The 20,042-nt window shown below is 43.1% G+C and overlaps 1 protein-coding gene across 7 annotated transcripts in view; it reads right to left on the bottom strand.

Annotated features, from left to right (window-relative positions):
* The window catches only part of lrrc56 (leucine rich repeat containing 56), a 165,955-nt gene that overhangs the window by 75,193 nt on the left and 70,720 nt on the right, over nt 1–20,042 (bottom strand). The window lies entirely within an intron of this gene.

Here is a 20,042-nt window from a genome sequence, read left to right as displayed (position 1 = left end):
GCTCCACTATTGTTGGCTGCTCCTTCAGCTGACAAAGTGCTAAACACTGAAATTGGTGATTACCTTATATTTATGGCCTTTAGTTATGCTCTTCCCCAGTAGGAAAAACTTTCTCTCTGTATCCAATCCATCAAAACCAATCATAATTTCAAAGAACTCTATTAGGTCACCCCTCAGCTGTCTTTTTTCAAGAGAAAGAGAACCAGCCTGTCATTTATTTCTGGTAATATCCTTACGAATCTTCTCTGCAAAATTACATTCCCTGACCAGGAATTAAAACATGGTCCAAGTTGCAAAAGCAAAGAATCTTAACAACTGTACTGTACCATACTGTACAGTACTTGGAAAGATAGAAAAGGTTAATCTGTAGTACTACTTTAAGTTAATTTCACAGTACAAAAAGTAGCACAATGTAGTCAAAATTCAGTTCAAAAGCAATGACTTCTGCACAGTGAAAGAATCCACGGCTCAAGTCAGTTAGGCCAGCTGAAAGCTGTAATAAGGCATTATGGGCCTTTTGTGGAATGGCCTACTTAATCTATAGCAACCTGTGAGATCTTTGAAATTGGGACTGCTAATGGCAACACTGCACTGCACATACAGGAACACCAATCTTTGAATAGTTGTCTCAATTATCATCCTCACCTGGGCTTTCGGGGGGCCAAATGCATCAATTTTAACATGCTCCTCTGAGAAAGAAGGGCCCAAAGTGTGACACTTCTTGCATTAATCAAGACTGCTTCCTTGTAAATTGGTTGGAAAAATACATTAATGGGACCCAGAGAGATAGATGTCTGCAAGCTACAGTGTCCTCTTTTGACTGAGATAGACAGTGTGGGCTGAATGAGGACGTAAGAAATTAAAGCATTAAATAAAGTGAAGGGGGTGTCTGACAGTTGTTAAAGAGACTAAAATTAGCCCTGAAATAAAACTGCAATGCAGCCTCAACATGAATTAGAGAAATCAAGTTTCTTCCTTTGACTTTGCATTATTTAAAAACAGCATTAGATTTCTTCCAGTAGAAGCTGCTCACACTCCTATTCAATAGGAGGTGTACCGGTGATCACAGTCGCCGAAAATGAGGCATCCAAGAACTACACACTTATTCAAACACAGTTACAGTATGAATGTTTTGACAGTTGAGAAAGTTGAGACTGAAGTATTGCCAGCTGCAGCAGGCGGTAACATACCAGCATCAGGGACAATCCTGCCCATTCACATCTACGTACAACAGGAATTGATAAATTGACTACGCAAAATGCCAACTCTTTGGATTCATGCTATAAACTGGAGTTGATCCAAAACTCTGTGGCCCATGTCCTTACTCGCACTAAGTCCTGATCACCCATCAACACTTTGCTTGCCAACCTACATTGGCTCCCAACCCAGCAATGCCTTGATTTTAAAATTCTCATCCTTGTTCTCAAATCCCTACATGACTTTGTACCTCCGATCTATGCAATCTCCTCTAGCCTGGCAACCATCATGATATCTCTGCACTTCTCCAATTCTGCCCTAATGAGAACCCGATTTTGATAGCTCCACCATTGGTAGCTGTGCCCTCAGCTGACAAGGCGCTAAACTCTGAAATTCCCTCCCTAAACCTCTAACTCGCATTCCTCTTTTAAGACGTCCCTTAAAACTTATTGCTTTGACCAAGCTTTCTGTCATCTGCCCTAATATTTCCTTAAGTAGTTCGATATGAAGTTTGACTTTATAATGCTACAATGAAGGGAGTTGGGAAGCTTTATTACATTAAAGGCGCTATACAAGTTGTTGTTGCTGCGCCTTCCCTAAGAGTGGATGTCCGACAGAATATTACTAGCTCAGTTTGTTGTTGTTATTAGATAAATACATTTTGCACCTGATCATTTTGAAGCCTACTAAAGTAAAACTGTTTTTTTTTAATATCATAGTACTATCAATACAATTATGCACATAAGGTGGCCAGCCCATTGTGCCTGTGCCAGCTTTGTGAAAGTGCTATCCAAATAGTCCCACTCCCCTGCTCTTTCCCCATAGCCCTGCAAACTTGGTTTATTTATAGTTTTTTAAGTAATGAATTTAACTGGTTTAAATTATTAACTTAATGTATAAATTACTATTCATGAAATATATACATTATATTTATTAACTTTATATATAAACTAATAATTTATATATTTAAGGTAATCAGTTTTTTGCTGCACACTGCATACCAAGTGAAGACCAGTAACTAGCTACTTATTCTCTTGTGAACAATAAAACCCTTTCCTCCCTATTACAGCTGGCAGTAAAAGCCAAGACTATCATAATGGTCAGAGTAATGACTCAGAAAAGGTCAATCACTGAAATAGTACAAAACTCCACACAAATAGAAATTCTACATCAACTTATTTATAAAGGAAATTCATAAAGGTGTGACAGATACAGCAAATATCTGCAAACAACCAAGCCAGGAAAATATCAAGATTGTATTTCTGTTCCTAAATGCTTAGACCAAACTGGCCAAATCACCATGTTCCATGTTCGAGTGAATGGGTTATGTTACTGGACTAGTAATCCAAAGACGTGAATTCAAATTCCAACAAGGTAGCTGGGGAATTTAAATATAGTTACTTTAAGAAAATCTGAAATAAAAAGCTAGTCTCTGTAATGGTGACCATGAAAGCACCGGATTATTGTTAAAAACTCAACTGTTTCACTGATGTCCTTTAAGGAAGGAAATCTGCTGCCCTTACGTGGTTCAGGTCCTATCTGTGATTCCAGACCCACAGCAATGTGGTTGACACTTAGCTTATCTCTGAACCGGCTGAGCAAGCCACTCAGTTGTACTAAACCCACAACAAAATGCAATAAAAATAAAGCCAGACTGACCAGCCAGCATCAAACGAGGCATCAGACATGACAAAAGCACAACCAGCCCAGTCGACCTGCAAAGTCCACCACATTAACATCCAGGGACTTGTGCCAAAATTGGAAGAGTTGGCTCAAAGGCTAGTCCTGGCACAGTCATACTCACAGAATTGTACATTTCAGATGAAGTCCCAGATGTCTCCATCACTACACCACACATCCGATCAAAGCTCGGCAGTCCTGCCACATCCAGCTGTGAATGGTGGTGGGCAATTAAACAACCACCAAAGGAGGAGGCTCCACAAATAGCCCCACCCTCAATGAAGACAGAGTCCAGAAAGTCAGTTCAAAAGACAAAGCTGAAGTGTTTGCAAACATCTTTAGCCAGAAATGCCAAGTGGATGATCCATCTCCGCCTCCTTCATAGAAGCCAGTTTTCAGCCAATTTGATTCACTCCACTTGGCATTTCTGGCTGAAGATGGTTGCAAACGCTTCAGCTTTGTCTTTTGCATTGACATGCTGGACTTTGCCTTCACGCCATGTGATCTCAAGAAATGGCTGAGCGCACTGGATATAGCAAAGGCTATGTGCCCTAACAACATCCTTCCTATAGTGAAGATCTGTGCTCTATAACTAACCGCACATGTAGCCAAGGTGTTCCAGTAAAGCTACAACGCTGGTATTTACCCACACATACTTAGCACAAAGGAGGACAGTTGTGATTGTTGGAGGGCAATCAACCTAGCCCCAATTCTTCAGCGTAGGGTCCTAGGTCCAACCATCTTTAGCTGCTTCATTACTTAGACCCCCTCCATCATAAGGTCAGGAGTAGGCATGTTCACTGATTGTACACTGTTCAATTTTTTTTATTTGTGGATGTTGCTGGCAAGGTCATCATTTTCTGCCCATCCCTAATTCCCTTGAGAAGGTGATGGTGAGCCATCTTGAACTTCTGCAGTCCATGTGATGTATGTGATAAGTGTATTCAAGGCTGAGATAGACAGATTTTTGGAATAGCGGGGAATCAAGGGATTACAGGGAGTGGGAAGCAAAGTGGAGTTGAGGCAGAAGGCCAGGCTTGATTGTATTGAATGACAGAGCAGGTTTGAAGAGCTGCATAGTTTACTCCTGCTCCCATTTCTTATTTTCTTATACAACTCTGATGCACTATAGCTGCAAAGTGTACTACCGCAGTAGCTCACCAAGGTTCCTTAAACAGCACCTTCCAAACCCACAGCCTCTACCTTCAAGCAAAACAAAGGTTTTAGATGCATGAGAAAACCACCATCTCCAAGTTTCCTCCAAGTCACATACTTTCCGAGCTTGGAAATATATCATTATTACTTCAACGTCACCAGGCCAAATTTCTGGGACTCCCTACTTAACACCAGTGTGGGGGCATATAATGGGCTTCACCATAATGGGCTACAGCAGTTCAATCGCTTGTTCACCACCACCTTCTCAAGGACAATTAGGGAGAGGCAATAAATGCCAGCCTAGTCTACAAACCCACATCCCATGAACGAATAAAAGTCCTGATTTACCTTGTCTTCATATCTACTCTGTTCCACTTAGTTGGTGTCCTACTCAATGAATCTTGGCCCTTCTCCAACCGGAGAAATAAAGAACTATATTCAAACCATGCAACACTAATGAAGCATCCCAGACGGCCTTGAGAACTCAATGACAGACAATACCCTGCTGTTGGTTAGAAAACAGCTTTCATTCAGTCATTTAGGCTGAGTACTGACATCCTAAAAGACTTCAGAGATAAACACTGTATGGGGGTCATGTAACCTGCATTAAATGCAAGTACAACCACAGGGATTAAATTGTGAGATGATATACCTACCTGCATTAAAGGAATAAGCTTGAAAAGGAATATAAAAACAGAAAATTCTGGAAAAACTCAGCAGGTCTGACAGCATCTGACTGATTTTATTTCAGATTTCCAGCATTTGCAGTATTTTGCTTTTAAGCTTGAAAAGGGGTTGGAGAGGGCATGCTGGGATTTGCTCTGAAGATATACGAACATACAAACATACAAAATAGAAGCAGAAGTAGGCCATTCAGCTCCTCGAGCCTGCTCCGCCATTCATTAGGATCATGGCTGATCTGTTTGTGTTTTGAATTCCACATTCCCATCTACCCCTGAACACCTTTGACTCCCTTGCCTAACAAGAATCTATCTACCACCGCTGTAAAAATATTCTATGACCCCGCCTCCTGAGGCAGATTTCCAAAGTCACACAACTCTCAGATAAAAAATTTCTCCTCATCTCTGTCCTAAAAGGGCAACGCCTAATTTTAAAACAGTTTTTATTTTCTGCAATAATCTTTGATGTGGCACCTTATCAAATATCCAAATGTTAACGACAATATGAAGAGAAAGAAAATTAACACCTAATGTTTCAAAGGTATTTTTATGCATTTATAAACTTCTAACTAAGAATGATAAATGGCAGTGATTCAGATAGTAATAGCTTAAGGCAGGAGCCCATCTACCTCCAGTGTTTCCTTGGTGCAGCTCTATTAACCGTCAAATTCCTTTTGTTGACCAGAACCTAATTCCTTCTAGAAACCCATTAATGTTTCTTGTGTCACTATCTGGATCACCTAATAAACCACATCATCAAAGAACAAGCAGTTTAACAGCAGGGTGAAGGAAAACAAACAATATTAAAATTAACCCTGGACCATCTGGACAGTGAAGACTGAGCTTGGATGTAGTTAAAATATATTCTTTGGCATTGATCGAAGGTGGGCAAGGGAGTTCTTCCAGTGAACTGACCAGCATTCTTCCCTCAATCATCATCATACAAAACAATTAACTGGTCATTCATCTCATTTGCTGTTTGTGGGACTTTACAGTCATAGGGGCATTTACAGCTCAAGAAGAGGGCATTCTGCCCATCGATTCAACGCCAACTCTCTGTAGAGCAAATGAGTCATTCCCATTCCCCTGCTCTATCCCTGTAGCCCTGCAATTTTATCTCCTTCAAGTCTGCATCCAACTTCCTTTTAAAATCAATGATTGTCTTTGATTCCATCACTTTCATGGGCACAGAGTTCCAGGTAATTGCCACTCGCTGCATAAAATAATTCTTCCTTGCATCCCCCATCACCCCTTGTCCACTTTATTCAAGCCTGTCACAAGCTTGTATTATTAAATCTCCTCTCAATCTCCTTTATTCAGAGGAGAACAACTCCAGCTTCTCCAATCTAACTTTGTAGCTAAAATCCACCAATACTGGAACCATTCTGGTAAAGCTCCTCTGCGGTCTCTCAAGGACCCTCACACCCTTTGTAAAATGTGCCAAGAAGAACTTGACACAATGTTCTAGCTGTAGCCCAACCAGAGCTTTCCAAAAGGGTCGGTATAATTCCCCTGCTTTTGTACTGAGTACCTTTGTTTAGGAAGCCCAAGATCCCATATGCTTTGCTAACCACATTCTCAATATGTCCTGCCTCCTTCAAAGCTTTATGCACATCCAATCCCAGGTCCCTTTGGGCACAATCGTCCCAGATTTGCACTAAGTACGGTAGAGGTAGGGTGAGTTCCTGCAGTGGCAATGCAAGAGGGAAAGGGGGCACCTCGATGTCCCTCTAGGTGCTCCTTCCCCTCAAGGAGTCAGGCCGGGGCCCACAGAGGAGGAGTCCCCTTTGCCTCTGAGCCCCTCAACCTCATCATCTGTCACGCAGAGGTGGCAGCTGGCCAACGTCTGATTCTGGAGAGAGAAGTGTGTGTGTGGCAGGGCCTTTTGGAGCCTCGTGCAAGCGCTCTCCCCAGCATGGGGATCCTTCCCGTATCACACTCATCTCACTGTCCTGAGCATTTTCAATGCTGCCTGCTGGGGTTCACTTTCAGTTGACCATCTGAACTGAACCGCATCTCCACTCACCCAATGATTACACTCCCATGCAGTGCCTGGTCTTGCCCACCATGACTCTTGTTTCACTTTCAATTTAGCAAGCATGGTCTTGATTCAGCTTTTCATGTGCTCCTCTGTCTTTTCCCCTTCCCCAGTCACCCAATTCCTTTCCCACATCACTGTTGACCCCCTGGCATCACCTTCCACCTCCCCTCGGTGACCTACCAGCCACAACCCTTTTCCTTCAGGGATGCCCAGGCGAACGTGCACGTTCCCTTCCTTCCCGAAAATCCTACTCCCATCTACATTAACTTCCCCGATCTCCTCCTTCCCACCCCCAGGGTCCGTGTCTGCCTCCGAGTCCCCACCAACCACCCTTGCTGTCCCTTCTGCCGCTACTGTCGAACCCTCACCTTCCCACCTTACCGCCTCACTCTGCCCTTGGCCCTTATCATCCCTTCATTCCACGACCTCAGTTTGCTTCCCAGGAGGCAGTCATGGACTCATCAGAGCCCTTCCTTGCATGTCCACCTGGACCTCCCCCCCCCACCCCGGAAGCCCTTCCCACACCTTGGAACTCCTTCCCCCGTCCCGGATTGCACCCCTGCTTAGTGCTTTCCCCTTCCTGACTCCCTAAGAAACCCTTAGTTCTTCCCTCCCGCGTTACTCCTCCCTCCCACCTTACTCCTCCCCATTTCCTGACTCCTTCAGACACCCTTACTTCTTCCTTCAGTCTTCCTCCCTCCCCTCTCTGCACTCCTTCCACACAACCCCCCCCAGACTCCCTTCCCTCTCTGCACTCCTTCCACAACCCCCTAGACTCTCTCCTCTTTCTGCACTCCTTCCCCTTTCCGAACTCCCTCCCTTACAATTTCCACCCACCTTACACCTACCTCCCCAGTTACCGCCTTCTACCCTGTTTCCCCCTCCCAACCACCACCTCAAAACCTTCAGCCCCCGCCTCTCCGCAACCTTACCCCATTCCAACTGACACCTCTTCCTCTCTCAGTCAATCCTAAACCTTCCTCTCCTACCCGCCTGGTACACATTCATCTCCCAAACACGGCTGGGCCTTCCACTCCACCCACTCAACCATCATCTGTTGTGAGCAGACCCTCAATGATGACGTTCCAGCTTCCGAAGGTTGCTTCGCAGTAGAGCCACGTCCATGAGAATCCACCCAGCATGCCATGGACGTTGCTCCAGTGTGGCGTTGCTGTCGGGCACCAGCATCTCCTGCTCCTGGGATGTCCGCAATATGAGCAAGGCCCTGGTGGTAAGTCCCGACTTCTGCACGTCACACTTGTCAAGACGTGTTCTGCATCGGCGTGCAATTATGCTGACATGGGTGGACGATCCAGCGGGGCAGGGGGGTGGGGGATGATTCCGGTGGGCTGGCTTTATAATAATATGTAGACGTATTAAATGAGGTTCCCGACGTCCAATGGCAGGGAATGTGGCCCACCATTGACATGCTGAGCAGACGACTGCAAACTTCTTTCACAACGCTGTGAAACCATTTTTGGCCTTCTCACGACATTGTCTGCTCATGTCGCCGAAAATTCCGCCCTTTGTCCCTGAATGCTCTTTAGAACTGTGTCATTAAGGCTGCATTACCTCTCCCTACTTCTGTCAAAATGCACCACCTCACATTTCTCTGTATTAAATTCCATCTGCCACTTGTCTGCCTATTCTGCTAGCCTGTATCCTGTTAAAGAAGATTTGCATCATCCTCCCTCCAAGTTTGACTTTTATCTAAGACATACAAATAAAAAGAAATCAGTGGTCCTAGCACTGATCCTTGGGGAACACCACCGTGTACAATCTGAAAATTTACCATGACTTGCAGCTTTCTGTTCTTCAACTCCATGAGCTGCAACTTTGTTAACCAGCCATTTATGTGGTATTATGGGAAGATCCTTTCTTAAAATATTCTACACAATATCGACTGTATTCCCTTAATCAACCTTCTCTGTTACTTAATCAAAAATGAGTCAAGCACAATCTGGCTTTTACAAATCCATGCTGGCTCTCCTTAAATAGCACAAACCACTCCAAGTGCCTGTTGATCTTTTTTTCTCTGATTATTGTTTCTAAAACATTAACTCCCGCTGATGTTAAACTAACTGGTTTGTAGTTAATAAGATTGTCCTTGTACTCTTTCTTGAATAAAGCTGTTAAATCTTCTGGCACTTCCACCATATCAAGGGAAGATCTGAAGATTATAGAAAGCTCTTCCACTATTTCCACCCCATTTCCTTTAACAACCTGGGATGGTTGCTCCCCCCCCTGCACTTAGCTGGAAAAGCGTGTGTATCACCTACTGTCAATGGCTGTTAACCTAACCCTAACCCTAACCCTAACCCTAACCCTAACCCTAACAGTAGCATTTAGAAATGGTGGCAGGAACTGGCATCGAGATTTGAGGGAAAATATCTGGTAGATATTGCCAAGCAGATGCGGCAGAGAATGTGTGGAGCAGGGAAAGCAGCATGAAACTGGGAGGTTAGACATTCAAATTAAGAAAAAACATCCAAGAGATTTTTATTGAGAATCACGTAAAGAAAGCATAGAACTGGGCTTTGGGCAGTTTTCATACTAGGATGAATGACCTCTCACTATTAAGATACCCCTATTACATAGAAATGTCCAAAATTAGTTCCATTACAACAAATAGTGGGGCAGGATTTCAAACCTGGAGCTGCTTGATCCTGCCAACCTGCACGACAGACAGACATATAAAACTTTCTCCTCTGATGCTGTGCTCTGATCTAAAAAATGCTGTTCTCAGCCCATCAATGATGATGTCATTGCTGAACATAAACGATTTGACCTCTGTTGAATTGATGGAAAGAAATCTTTGTCTTAAAGACTGTTGTTTTCTGGCATTTCGGATGCGAAGGTTTGGCCATCCATGGAGTGCAGCTTCACAATGCGCCATTGCACTTGGCATCAGTATATATGGGAGTTTCAATGCATGAGTGTTGCTCAAGCTGCAGTTATTAGTGCAGATGTGATGGCCCCAATAATTGCAGGGGAGGCGTGGGGAGTGGTGGGAATACAGAGTGAGGTCATCCTGCTGGATTTAATGGCAGGATCTCACTATGATTTTTCTTCTGTTTCCTACATGGCAGCTGGTCAAATTGACAGATTGAGCCAGATGTTGGGCAGGAAAAGTTGTGAATGAGGCCACAGTCAAACATCCTTAGGCAATCTGGAGAAGGGGAGACTAGAGATTGGAACATGGGGTAAGGAGGTAGATATTGGCTGTGATTTTAAGAAGTCACAATCAACAGTGAGGAAGCAGAAGGCAGCACTCTTGTTCATCCTGACCCATGAGGTGTGCTGTAAAGAGGCATTTACGTCTTTCAGCTGGCAGCTTCCTCCTCCCTTTCACTGTTAGTATTTGCGAGTTCTGGCAAAAGTTAAAATTCAAAGCAGGCTCCCAATTGCACTGCAGAAGCCCAACTTATATATGGTAATGAAATGTCCCACAATGGAATACTGACACATCATAAATCCTGCTGCTGTAAAAATGCGATTGGGTGTGTCTGCAATGTGTTATGAGAGCCAGACTCACCTTGGGGTCCCAGCAGACCTCAGGGTTTCTGCGCATGCGCAGACCAGGAGCGGGCCACAAATGCACAGTTCTGCATTTTAAGTTCTTTGGGCCCAGCGCACCTGTGCATAAAGGAAAACTGCAGGAAACCCCAGGTCATGTGACAGGGATCAGAGCGTCATTGCAGACAAGCATTCCAGGCAGGGGACAGGGTGAGGTCCCAAAAGAAGTGTCCCAGACAGGGCACAGGGCCAAGAAGGGGTCCCAAATAATTTTTTTTTAAAAAGAGCAGCAGAGAAATAGGCTCCAAGCAGAATAAGGGGTACAGTTACAGACTTTAAGTAAAGATGGTTCAGGAGAACCCCTGGCAATCAAAGAAGGCAGCAGAAGGTTGGTGACTCCATGCTCCCTTGAAGCAGCAGTGTTCTGCTTGGCCCGGCTGAAGATCTGAAATGGTGCTTGTGATTTGGTGCTCAAGTGCAGATTTGGTAATCCAGGGGAACAGAATCTTGGGAGACAAGATTGAAACCCTGCGAGATGGGCCATTGTTGAGGCCATCTGAGGTGGAGCAACTTTTGGAAAGAATTCCAAGGCGAGATCTTCGAAGGTGAAGACGAGAACCCCTCCTGAGAGAGACAGAGTTTCAATGAGATTGGTTGACTCAGTGATTACTGATGTCTGGGTGGGTTGTTGAGAAATCTGTGGACTGTGTCTTGGTTGCATGTGCCATTTATTGTGAAGTGTGGTATGTTCGACCATTGTTTGCCTGTTAAGTCACATGTACCTCATATTAATCCTGAATGTTAGAGTATAAGCTAGATATTGTAAATTGTTTTATCTTTCTGGCCTTGCATAGTAAAGTTTATTTTCATTTCTTCAAAATCTATAGAATCTTATGGTCTTATTCTCTTAGTAATTGTCTGCTTTAAACAAAACGTTATTGGTCCCTAATCTGATCTTACAAAAATTTGGGGGTCTGGTTGAGGATCATAACAAACGTGATGAAGTTACATTCCCGGTTATTCACAATTTAATCCCCCTCCTCCGTCCAATGCCCTCACACTTAGCTGTGGCAGGGCAGGATTGATTTTGGGTGGGGGGACAAACCTGGTAATATCGAGGCCATTCTGTCAGACAGCACTGGTGGTCACTCAAAGTAATTGATGATAGAAATTTTCTAAGAATTTACTGTAGTCATTTACCAGGAAAGCTGAGGTTTTGTTTGAAAGAGAGCAGCACCGCTATTTAATGGTCTTTTAGAAAACAGAAAGATAGATTATTTATGGGTCTTTATGTCACATATGGACTTGTATAAAACAGGTCCACAGCTGCATCCAAAGAGTTCTATAGCCTTCACTGTAACATAAACATGTTAACAATATAGTTCGAGTTTGCTCTGATTTTATGCCATGGGCACTAACATATGAAAACTCAGAACAGGTTTCTGAAATTCCACCTCTTACCTCTTTAGTGGAGTGTACACTTGTTTAACTACCTGAGTTAATGTCTCTGCTGTAATGCAGTAGAGAGGAATTCCAAATGAATGCATTAAATATGCTGGTGTCCTACAGAGTAAGTTAGGGCATTTTTTAACAAAAGCAATGAATTACAATAGCTACAAGTATAAGTACAGTAGCTATTGTAATTCATTGCTTTTGTTAAAAAATGCCCTAACTTACTCTGTAGGACACCAGCATATTTAATGCATTCTTTTGGAATCCCTCTCTACTGCATTACAGCAGAGACATTAACTCAGGTAGTTAAACAAGTGTACACTCCACTAAAGAGGCAAGAGGTGGAATTTCAGAAACCTGTTCTGAGTTTTCATATGTTAGTGCCCATGGCATAAAATCAGAGCAAACTCGAACTATATTGTTAACATGTTTATGTTCCAGTGAAGGCTATAGAACTCTTTGGATGCAGCTGTGGAACTGTTTTATACAAGTCCATATGTGACATAAAAACCCATAAAAAATCTATCTTTCTGTTTTCTAAAAGACCATTAAATAGCGGTGCTGCTCTCTTCCAAACAAAACCTCAGCAGACTTCCTGGAAGAATGAAACATGGATTATTGAGGTCACTACACAATCAAGACACTGTAGAGAAGTAATATAATGTAAGCCAATTTTGTCAAAGATTCGATCTATAACTGCATGGATACTTTGCTCCACAAGTGAGGCTCGTCATAACTCACAAGCAATGAAGCTGCAAGTGAGTTATGGCCATTCCCAGGAGGGATGTATTCCAATTCTCATCAATGCTGCAGCAAATTCTATTTACAAGGATAGATATTGGTCATGATGAATCACGAGCAAGCTCTGGTGTTTCAGTGAGAAATTACTGGCTTGCAGTTGGAGGCCAGAAACTCTGCTTGTGTTTTGCAGATTCCCCAAGTGGACAAGAATTACAAATCCATAATCGTAGGCGGTTGCTAACACTGATTTTGGCTCAGCACCAAGCAATGTCTTTACATATTATACAAACAGATGAAAGTGAAGGACAGGAATAATCAGCCAGTCTATCAATCCTGTCCTATATACATTTATGTTAACCACAGGCGATGGAGAGAGAGGCTATTTATTTAATATTTCACACAACTGGATGATCTTCCCTGGTATTATTCAAAGGATAGGTTCCAGGTGGGACTCCCATGGCTAAGATGGATTCTACCAGTGCTGAAGAGGGAAAGAAGTGGCTTTTGCAGCAGGGATGCCAATGCAGCACCAAAAGACAGAGTTATGGACCTTAAAAGGGGAAGGAAAGCCCTTAAATAAGACAGAAGCTGCAGCAGGTAAGCACACAAGAACAGGATTAATAGGCAAAGATTAATAGGAAATTAATAGGGAGCTGGAGGTAATATATTAGCATGGATAGAGGATTGGTTAACAGATAGGAACCAGAGAGCGGGCATAAATGGGATTTTTTTCAAGTTGGCAGGTAGTGAAGTGGAGTACCACAAGGGTCAGTGCTGGGACCTCAGCTATTTACAATTAATATTAATGACTTAGATGAAGGGACAGAGTAATGTATTTAAGTTTGCTGATGATACAAAGTTGTACAGAAAGGTAAGCTGTGGGGAGGACACAGAGAGGCTGCAAAGAGATATGGACAGGCTAAGTGGGTGGGCAACAAGATGGCAGATGGGTTATAATGTAGGGAATTCACTTTGGTCGAAAGAATAGGAGAGCTGAATATTTTTCAAAAGGTGAGAAATTTGTATGATGTTCAAAGACACTTGGGTGTGTTTGTACAATGAACACAAAAAGTTAGCATACAGGTAAATCAAGAAATTAGGACGGCAAGTGGCATGTTGGCCTTTATTGCGAGGGGATTAGAGTACAGGAATAAAGAAATCTTGCTGGAGTTGTACAGGGTTTTAGTGAGACCACATTTGGAGTAGTGTGTGCAGTTTCAGTCTCCACAAGAAAAGATATACTTGCATTAGAGGTGGTACAGCAAAGCTTCACTAAATTGGTCCCTGGGATGAGGGAGTTGTCCTATGGTGAGAGGCTGAACAAATTGGGTCTATTTTCTCTGAAGTTTACAGTGAGAGGTGATCTCATTGAAACATAAGATTCTGAAGGGGTTTGACAGGGTAGATGCTGAGAGATTCTTTCTGCTGGTCAGGGAGTCTAAAACAAGGAGGCACAGTCTCAGGATAAAGGGGCCGATCATTTAGGACTGAGATGAGGGAAATTAGTTCACCTGAAGGGGGGCAAACTTTTGGAATTCTCTGTCCCACAAGGTTGTGGATGCTCTGTCGTTGAATACATTTAAGGCTGGGATAGAGAGATTTCTGGTCTGTCAGGCTATTAAGGGAAATGGGGAACAGGCAGGGATGTGGAGTTGATGCCTAAGATCAGCCAAGATCGCATTGAATGCTGGAGCAACCCTGAAGAGCCATATGGTCTATACTGGCTTTTATTACTTGTGAAGACCAGGATGCTTTGAGGCCCTCTTCCTCCATTTAAGTCCATCAGGACCATTATCATTGCTGGCTAAGGCTAACACCACCTTCACCAGGCTGCCTTTGGGAGCAATGCTAACAATGATGATGCAGGAGGGTGAGTGGGGATATGGGATGGAAGGCCAGGCCCCTTACCAACACATACATTCAGCAGACGGGAAATAGCCAGCCAGTAGCTGTGCAGGAGTAGGGGGGTAACTCAGGTCAGGGCGGCGAGGGGACTCCATTGTCCGGTCCAATATCAGTAATAGAGCAGGAGAACAAAATGTGCAAGGATTCGTCATGGCAGAACTATTTCCCTTCTCCATTACACATTTCTCTTAGTTGGGGAGAACTTTTTTTAATTCATTCATTCGCAGGATGTTGGCTTCGTTGGCAAGTATAGCTTGATTGCCCATCTCTAATTTCTCTTGATGGTGAGCTGCCTACTTCAACCTGCAGTTCATGTGGTGTAGGTACACCCACAGTGCTGTGAAGGAGGAAGTTCTAGGATTTTGACCAGCGACAGTGAAGAAATAGCAAAATATTTCCAAGTAAGAATGGCTGTCCCCTTGGAGGGGAACTTGCAGATGGTGGTGTTCCTGTGCATCAGCTGTCCTTTTAATTCTAGGTGCAGGAGGTTGCGAGTTTGGAAGGTGCTGTCGAAGATAAAGTCCCTCCAAATTCTGGCGATGCTTTGTGTACTTAGATTTATTGGGTTTGGACTGTGCAGAATCTAAGTTTATTGGGAGATTTTTAAGCTATTTATAATGGTAGATAGTATTCACAGAACTGCTGAAAGTCACAGATAACCCATAAAATGTTGTTGATCTAATCACAGCGATGCTTATTCTCCAAGATGCCTACTGACAACAGATACGTCATAAAGACACTGATAATACTATGATTTTCTAAATCTCCTGCTGCTACTTCCTTACTAATGGATTCCAGCATTTTCCTAATGCTGATGTCAGGCTAACTGGCCTATCATTTCCTGCTTTATGTCTCTCTCCTTTCTTGAATGAGGGTGTTACATTTGCAGTTTTCCAGTTCACTGGGACCTTTCCTGAATCCAGGTATTTTTGGAAGATTACAACCAATACAGCCACTTCATTTAAGATCCTAGGATGTAGGCCATCAGGTACAGGGACTTGTCACCCTTTAGTGCCATTAGTTTTTCTAGTACTTTCTCTCTAATGATCGTGATTGTTTTAAGTTAATCCCTCCCTTTTGCTCCATGATTTTCTCCTATTATTAGGATGCTTTTGGTGTCTTCAAATGCAAAGACAAGATACAAAATACTTGTTCAAAGCCTCTGCCATTTCCTTGCCTCCCATTAATTCCTCAGTCTCATCTTCTAAGGGACCAACAATGTAGCTACTGTTAGGGGGCCTATAAACTACTCCCATCAGTAACTACCTTTTCGCGCTATTTCTTACTGTGAACATCCAACGTTTACTTTAGCTACACTCTTTTTTCTAAACTTGTCGAAGCTGTTATTGACTGTTTTTATACTTCCTGCTAGTTTACTCTCATATTCTAATTTCCCCCTCTATTTCTTTTTAGTCATCCTTTGCTAGTTTCTAAATGTTCTCAAACCTCTGGCCTACCACTAATCTTCATAACAAATTGAAAGAAAATGCACTCAGTGCTAACATCCTTAACTTCCTTAGCTAACCACGGATGGTTCATCCTTTTTGTAGAGTCTTTCTTTCTCAATTTTGTTGAAAATTAAGAAATATCTCCTTAAATGTCTGTCACTGCATATCTACTGTCTTAACTTTTAACCCATTTTTCCAGTTTATTACTTTAGCTAAATCAGTCTTCATACCTTTGCAATTGTCTTTATTCAAGTTTAAGACACCAGTTTCAGACTGAAGTTCCTACCCTCAAAATGAATGCGAGCTTCTATCATGTTATAATCACTGTTACACAGATGATCTTTTACTATATCATTAATTAATCCTCTCTCATTACACATTACCAGATCTAAAATTGCCTATTCCCCAGATTGGCATTGTTCTAAGAAACTGTCCCAAAAACACACTATGAACTCTTCCTTAAGGCCACCTTTTCCGATCTGATTTATCCAAACTGTATAAAGACTAAAATTGCCCATGATTATTTCAGTACCTTTCCTAAAAAAACATTATTTCTTGATTTATACTTTATCCTACAGTGTAGCCACTGTTAGGGGGCCTTTAAACTACTCCCAGCAGTAACTACTTTTTCTTGCTTTTTCTTACTGTGATCATCCAAGTGCTGGAAAAACCTGTATTTTCTTTTGTGCAACGTCCCTTTAAGCTCAGGGTGAACTGGGGAGCATTCTGAAATAGGGTTAATTGGTTTCTTGATTATGACAACATTAGGTTCCAAGAAATGCTCATGCGACCTAGGTTGCCATGAGGATGAGCAACTAAGAAGCAAAGAGTAAATAGAAAGCTAATTGCTGTGGGGTTGGGTCAGCCTGTGTTTTTTTTTGTTGGCAGTGCAGAACACACTGACAATTCGAGTAAAGAGGAAACAAGCAAGGTTCTCCCTGAATGGAACAGTTTTCTGTTCTGCAGTCTTTGAACAGATCCTGGTGTTGAAGCGGATCTCTGAAAATAGAGCAGACACTGTGTTACCTTGTGTTACACAGTTGAAAAGAGCAGAGAGCCAAAGACAGTTGGGCAAGGGATTGTGGATTGGACAAGACCCATAGCTGCTGTTTCAGTGGTGCCAAAGTCCAACAAACCATTTAAGGAGATCAGAGAAGAGTGTCTCTGGGGATTGTGTGCCATAAGGACTGTCGTGGCCAGGGAGAGAGAGGGTTCGCAGTCATGCTGCTTGCCGGTGATAAGCATATCAGGGGACTTCGGATGGAATAGAGCTGCTGGTGAATGCGGCTCAAGGGCTGAAACAATTGAGTGGGAAGTGAAAGATCTTGTATTGCAGAGACCAAGTTAGAAAGTCTATGAGATTGCATCTGATGCTACATTTTTTTTCCTTTCTTGGGATGCGGGCGTGGCTGGATAGGCCAGCATTTATTGCCCATTCCTGACGGCCGTTGAGAAGGTGGTGGTGAGCTGCCTTCTTGAACCACTGCAGCCCATGTGGTGTAGGTACACCCACAAATGCTGTGAGGGAGGAAGTTAGAGGATTTTGACCCAGCCACGGTAAAGGAATGGCAGTACATTTCCAAGTCAGGATGTTGAGTGACTTGGAGGGGTACTCCTAGGTGGTGTTTTCCCATCTGTCTGCTGCCCTTGTCCTTCTAGATGGTAGTGATCAAGGGTTTGGAAGATGCTGCCTAAGGAGACTTGGTGAGTTCCTGCAGTGCATCTTGTAGATGGTACATGCTGTTGCCACTGTGTCGGTGGTGGAGGGAGTGGATGTTTGTGGATGGACTGCCAATCAAGTAGCTTGTTTTGTCCTGGAAGCTGTCAAGCTTCTTGAGTGCTGTTGGAGCTGCACTCATCCAGGCCAGTGGAGAGCATTTCATCTGATTCCTTACTTGTGCTTTGTAGATGGTGATCAGGCTTTGGGAAGTCAGGAGGTAAGTTACTCGCCACAGGATTCCTAGCCTCTGATCTGCTATTGTAGGTGCAGTATTTATGTGGCTAGCCCAGTTCAGTTTCTGGTCAACAGTCATCCCCGGGATGTGGGGAATTCAGCAATGATAATGGCATTGAATGTCAAGAGGAGATGGTGAAATTCTCTCTAGTTGGAGATGGTCATTGTCTGGCACTTGAGACATAAATGTTACTTGCCACTGGTCAGTCCAAGCCTTGATATTGTCCAGGTCTTGCTGCATTTGGATGTGGACTGCTTCAGTATCTCAGGCGTCACAAACGGTGCTGAGCACTGTGCAATCATCAGCAAACATCCCCACTTCTGATTTATGATAGAAAGGTCATTGATGAAGCGGCTGAAAATAGTTGGGTTTAGCACACTACCCTGAGGAACTCCTGCAGTGATGTCCTGGAACTGAGATGAGTGAACTCCAACAATTACAACCATCTTCCTTTGTACTAGGTATGACTCCAACCAGCAGAGAGTTCCCCCCCAATTCCTATTCCTTTCCTTGATGCCACACTCGGTCAAATGCTGCCTTGATGTCAAGGGCAGTCACTCTCAACTCACCTTGGAAGTTTAGCTCTTTTGCCCATGCTTGAACCAAGGCTGTAATGAGGTCAGGAGATGAGTTACTCTTGGCAGAACCCAAACTGAGCGTCAGTGAGCAGGTTATTGCTGAGCAAGTGTTGCTTGATATTCCGGTTGTTGATTCCTTCAATCACCTTACTGATGAGCAGAGTAGGCTGATGGGGCAGTAATTGACAGGGTTAGATTTGTCCTGATTTTTGTGTATTGGACATACCTGGGTACTCATCCATATTACTGAGTAGATGCCAGTGCTGTAGCTATACTGGAACAGCTTGGCTAGGGGCACAGCAAGTTCTGGAGCATGTCTTATTACTATTGCTGGAATACTGTCTGGGCCCATAGCCTTTGCAGCATCCCGTGCCTTCAACCGTTTCTTGATATCACGTGGAGTAAATCAAATTGACTGAAGAACAGCACCTGTGATGGTGGGGACTGCCGGAGGAGGCCAAGATGGATCATCCACTTGGCATTTCTGGCTGAAGACTGTTGCAAACGCTTCAGCCTTATCTTTCGAACTTATGTGCTGGTCTTCTCCATCATTGAGGATGTTGTTTAATTGTCCACCACCATTCATGACTGGATGTGGCAGGACTGCAGAGCTTGGATCTGATCCGTTGGTTGTGGAATCACTTAGCTCTGTCCATCGCTTACTGCTTATGCTGTTTGGCACGCAACTAGTCCTGTGTTGAAGCTTCACCAGGTTGACACTTCATTTTTAGATATGCCTGGTGCTGTTCCTGGCATGCCCTCCTGCACTCTTTATTGAGCCAGGGTTGATCCCTTGCCTTGGTGGTACTGGTAGAGTGAGGATATGTCAGGCCACAAGGTTGTGGTTGAGTGCAATCCTGCAGGAAGTAATGCGAGTGCTTGTAACTACGTAAGGCATATTGACTATTTAAAGTGAAACTTACCTTTTTATTTGAAATAGTCTTTGCTTGTTAATTAATGTTCGAATTATGTTGATTTTAGTTGGTTTGTTACTATCGCCAACCAAACCAATTCTACATAAGAATCAGAGAATGATTATAACACAGGAGGTCGTCATTCGACCCATCATGTCTGTGCCAGCTGCCTCCAACAACTTGATCTTCCAAGAAACGATCATTTGTCAACACTATATTGATACACCTTCTTTTCCTTTTTTCCTATCCTTCTCAAATGTCAAATAACCCTGTCAAATATCCTTGAATATTCAGTTCCTAGTCTTGGTCACTTTGCAAACATGTCTCTGTAATGGCTATCATATCATATCTATTTATGCTTTCAATTTGTCCATCTTGTTACGAATGCTGCGTGCTTTCTGATAAAGAGCCTTTAATTCTCCATTTTTATAAGTTTTCTCTAAAATGTCCCTATTTGCTGGTGCATGCTTACGTTTGCATGCTTGGTACCTTCCTTTCACTCTCTGGTTCTCATTACCCATATCATCACCCTACACTATTGCGTTGTCCTTTCTTGTTAACTTCCTAAATCTCTATGTTGTGATATGGCAGGTGGTAATTGCTGGGCTGACCACATCCCAAAAGGAAACTTGATCAAGCTATCACAATGATTTGCAATTTGTATTTTATGACAAGAAGGTATGTGCACTGAAATCAGAAGTAAAGATTCCACTACCACTTTTGGAGATTTTAAATATTAAATTAAAACACTTATTAACGAAAGAAAACTTAAACACACAA

Source organism: Carcharodon carcharias, chromosome 10 (assembly GCF_017639515.1).
Source record: "Carcharodon carcharias isolate sCarCar2 chromosome 10, sCarCar2.pri, whole genome shotgun sequence".
In the NCBI taxonomy this organism is placed as follows: Eukaryota; Metazoa; Chordata; class Chondrichthyes; order Lamniformes; family Lamnidae; genus Carcharodon; species Carcharodon carcharias.
Note: the sequence above shows the minus strand (reverse complement) of the source record. Positions and strands in the feature narration are given on the sequence as shown.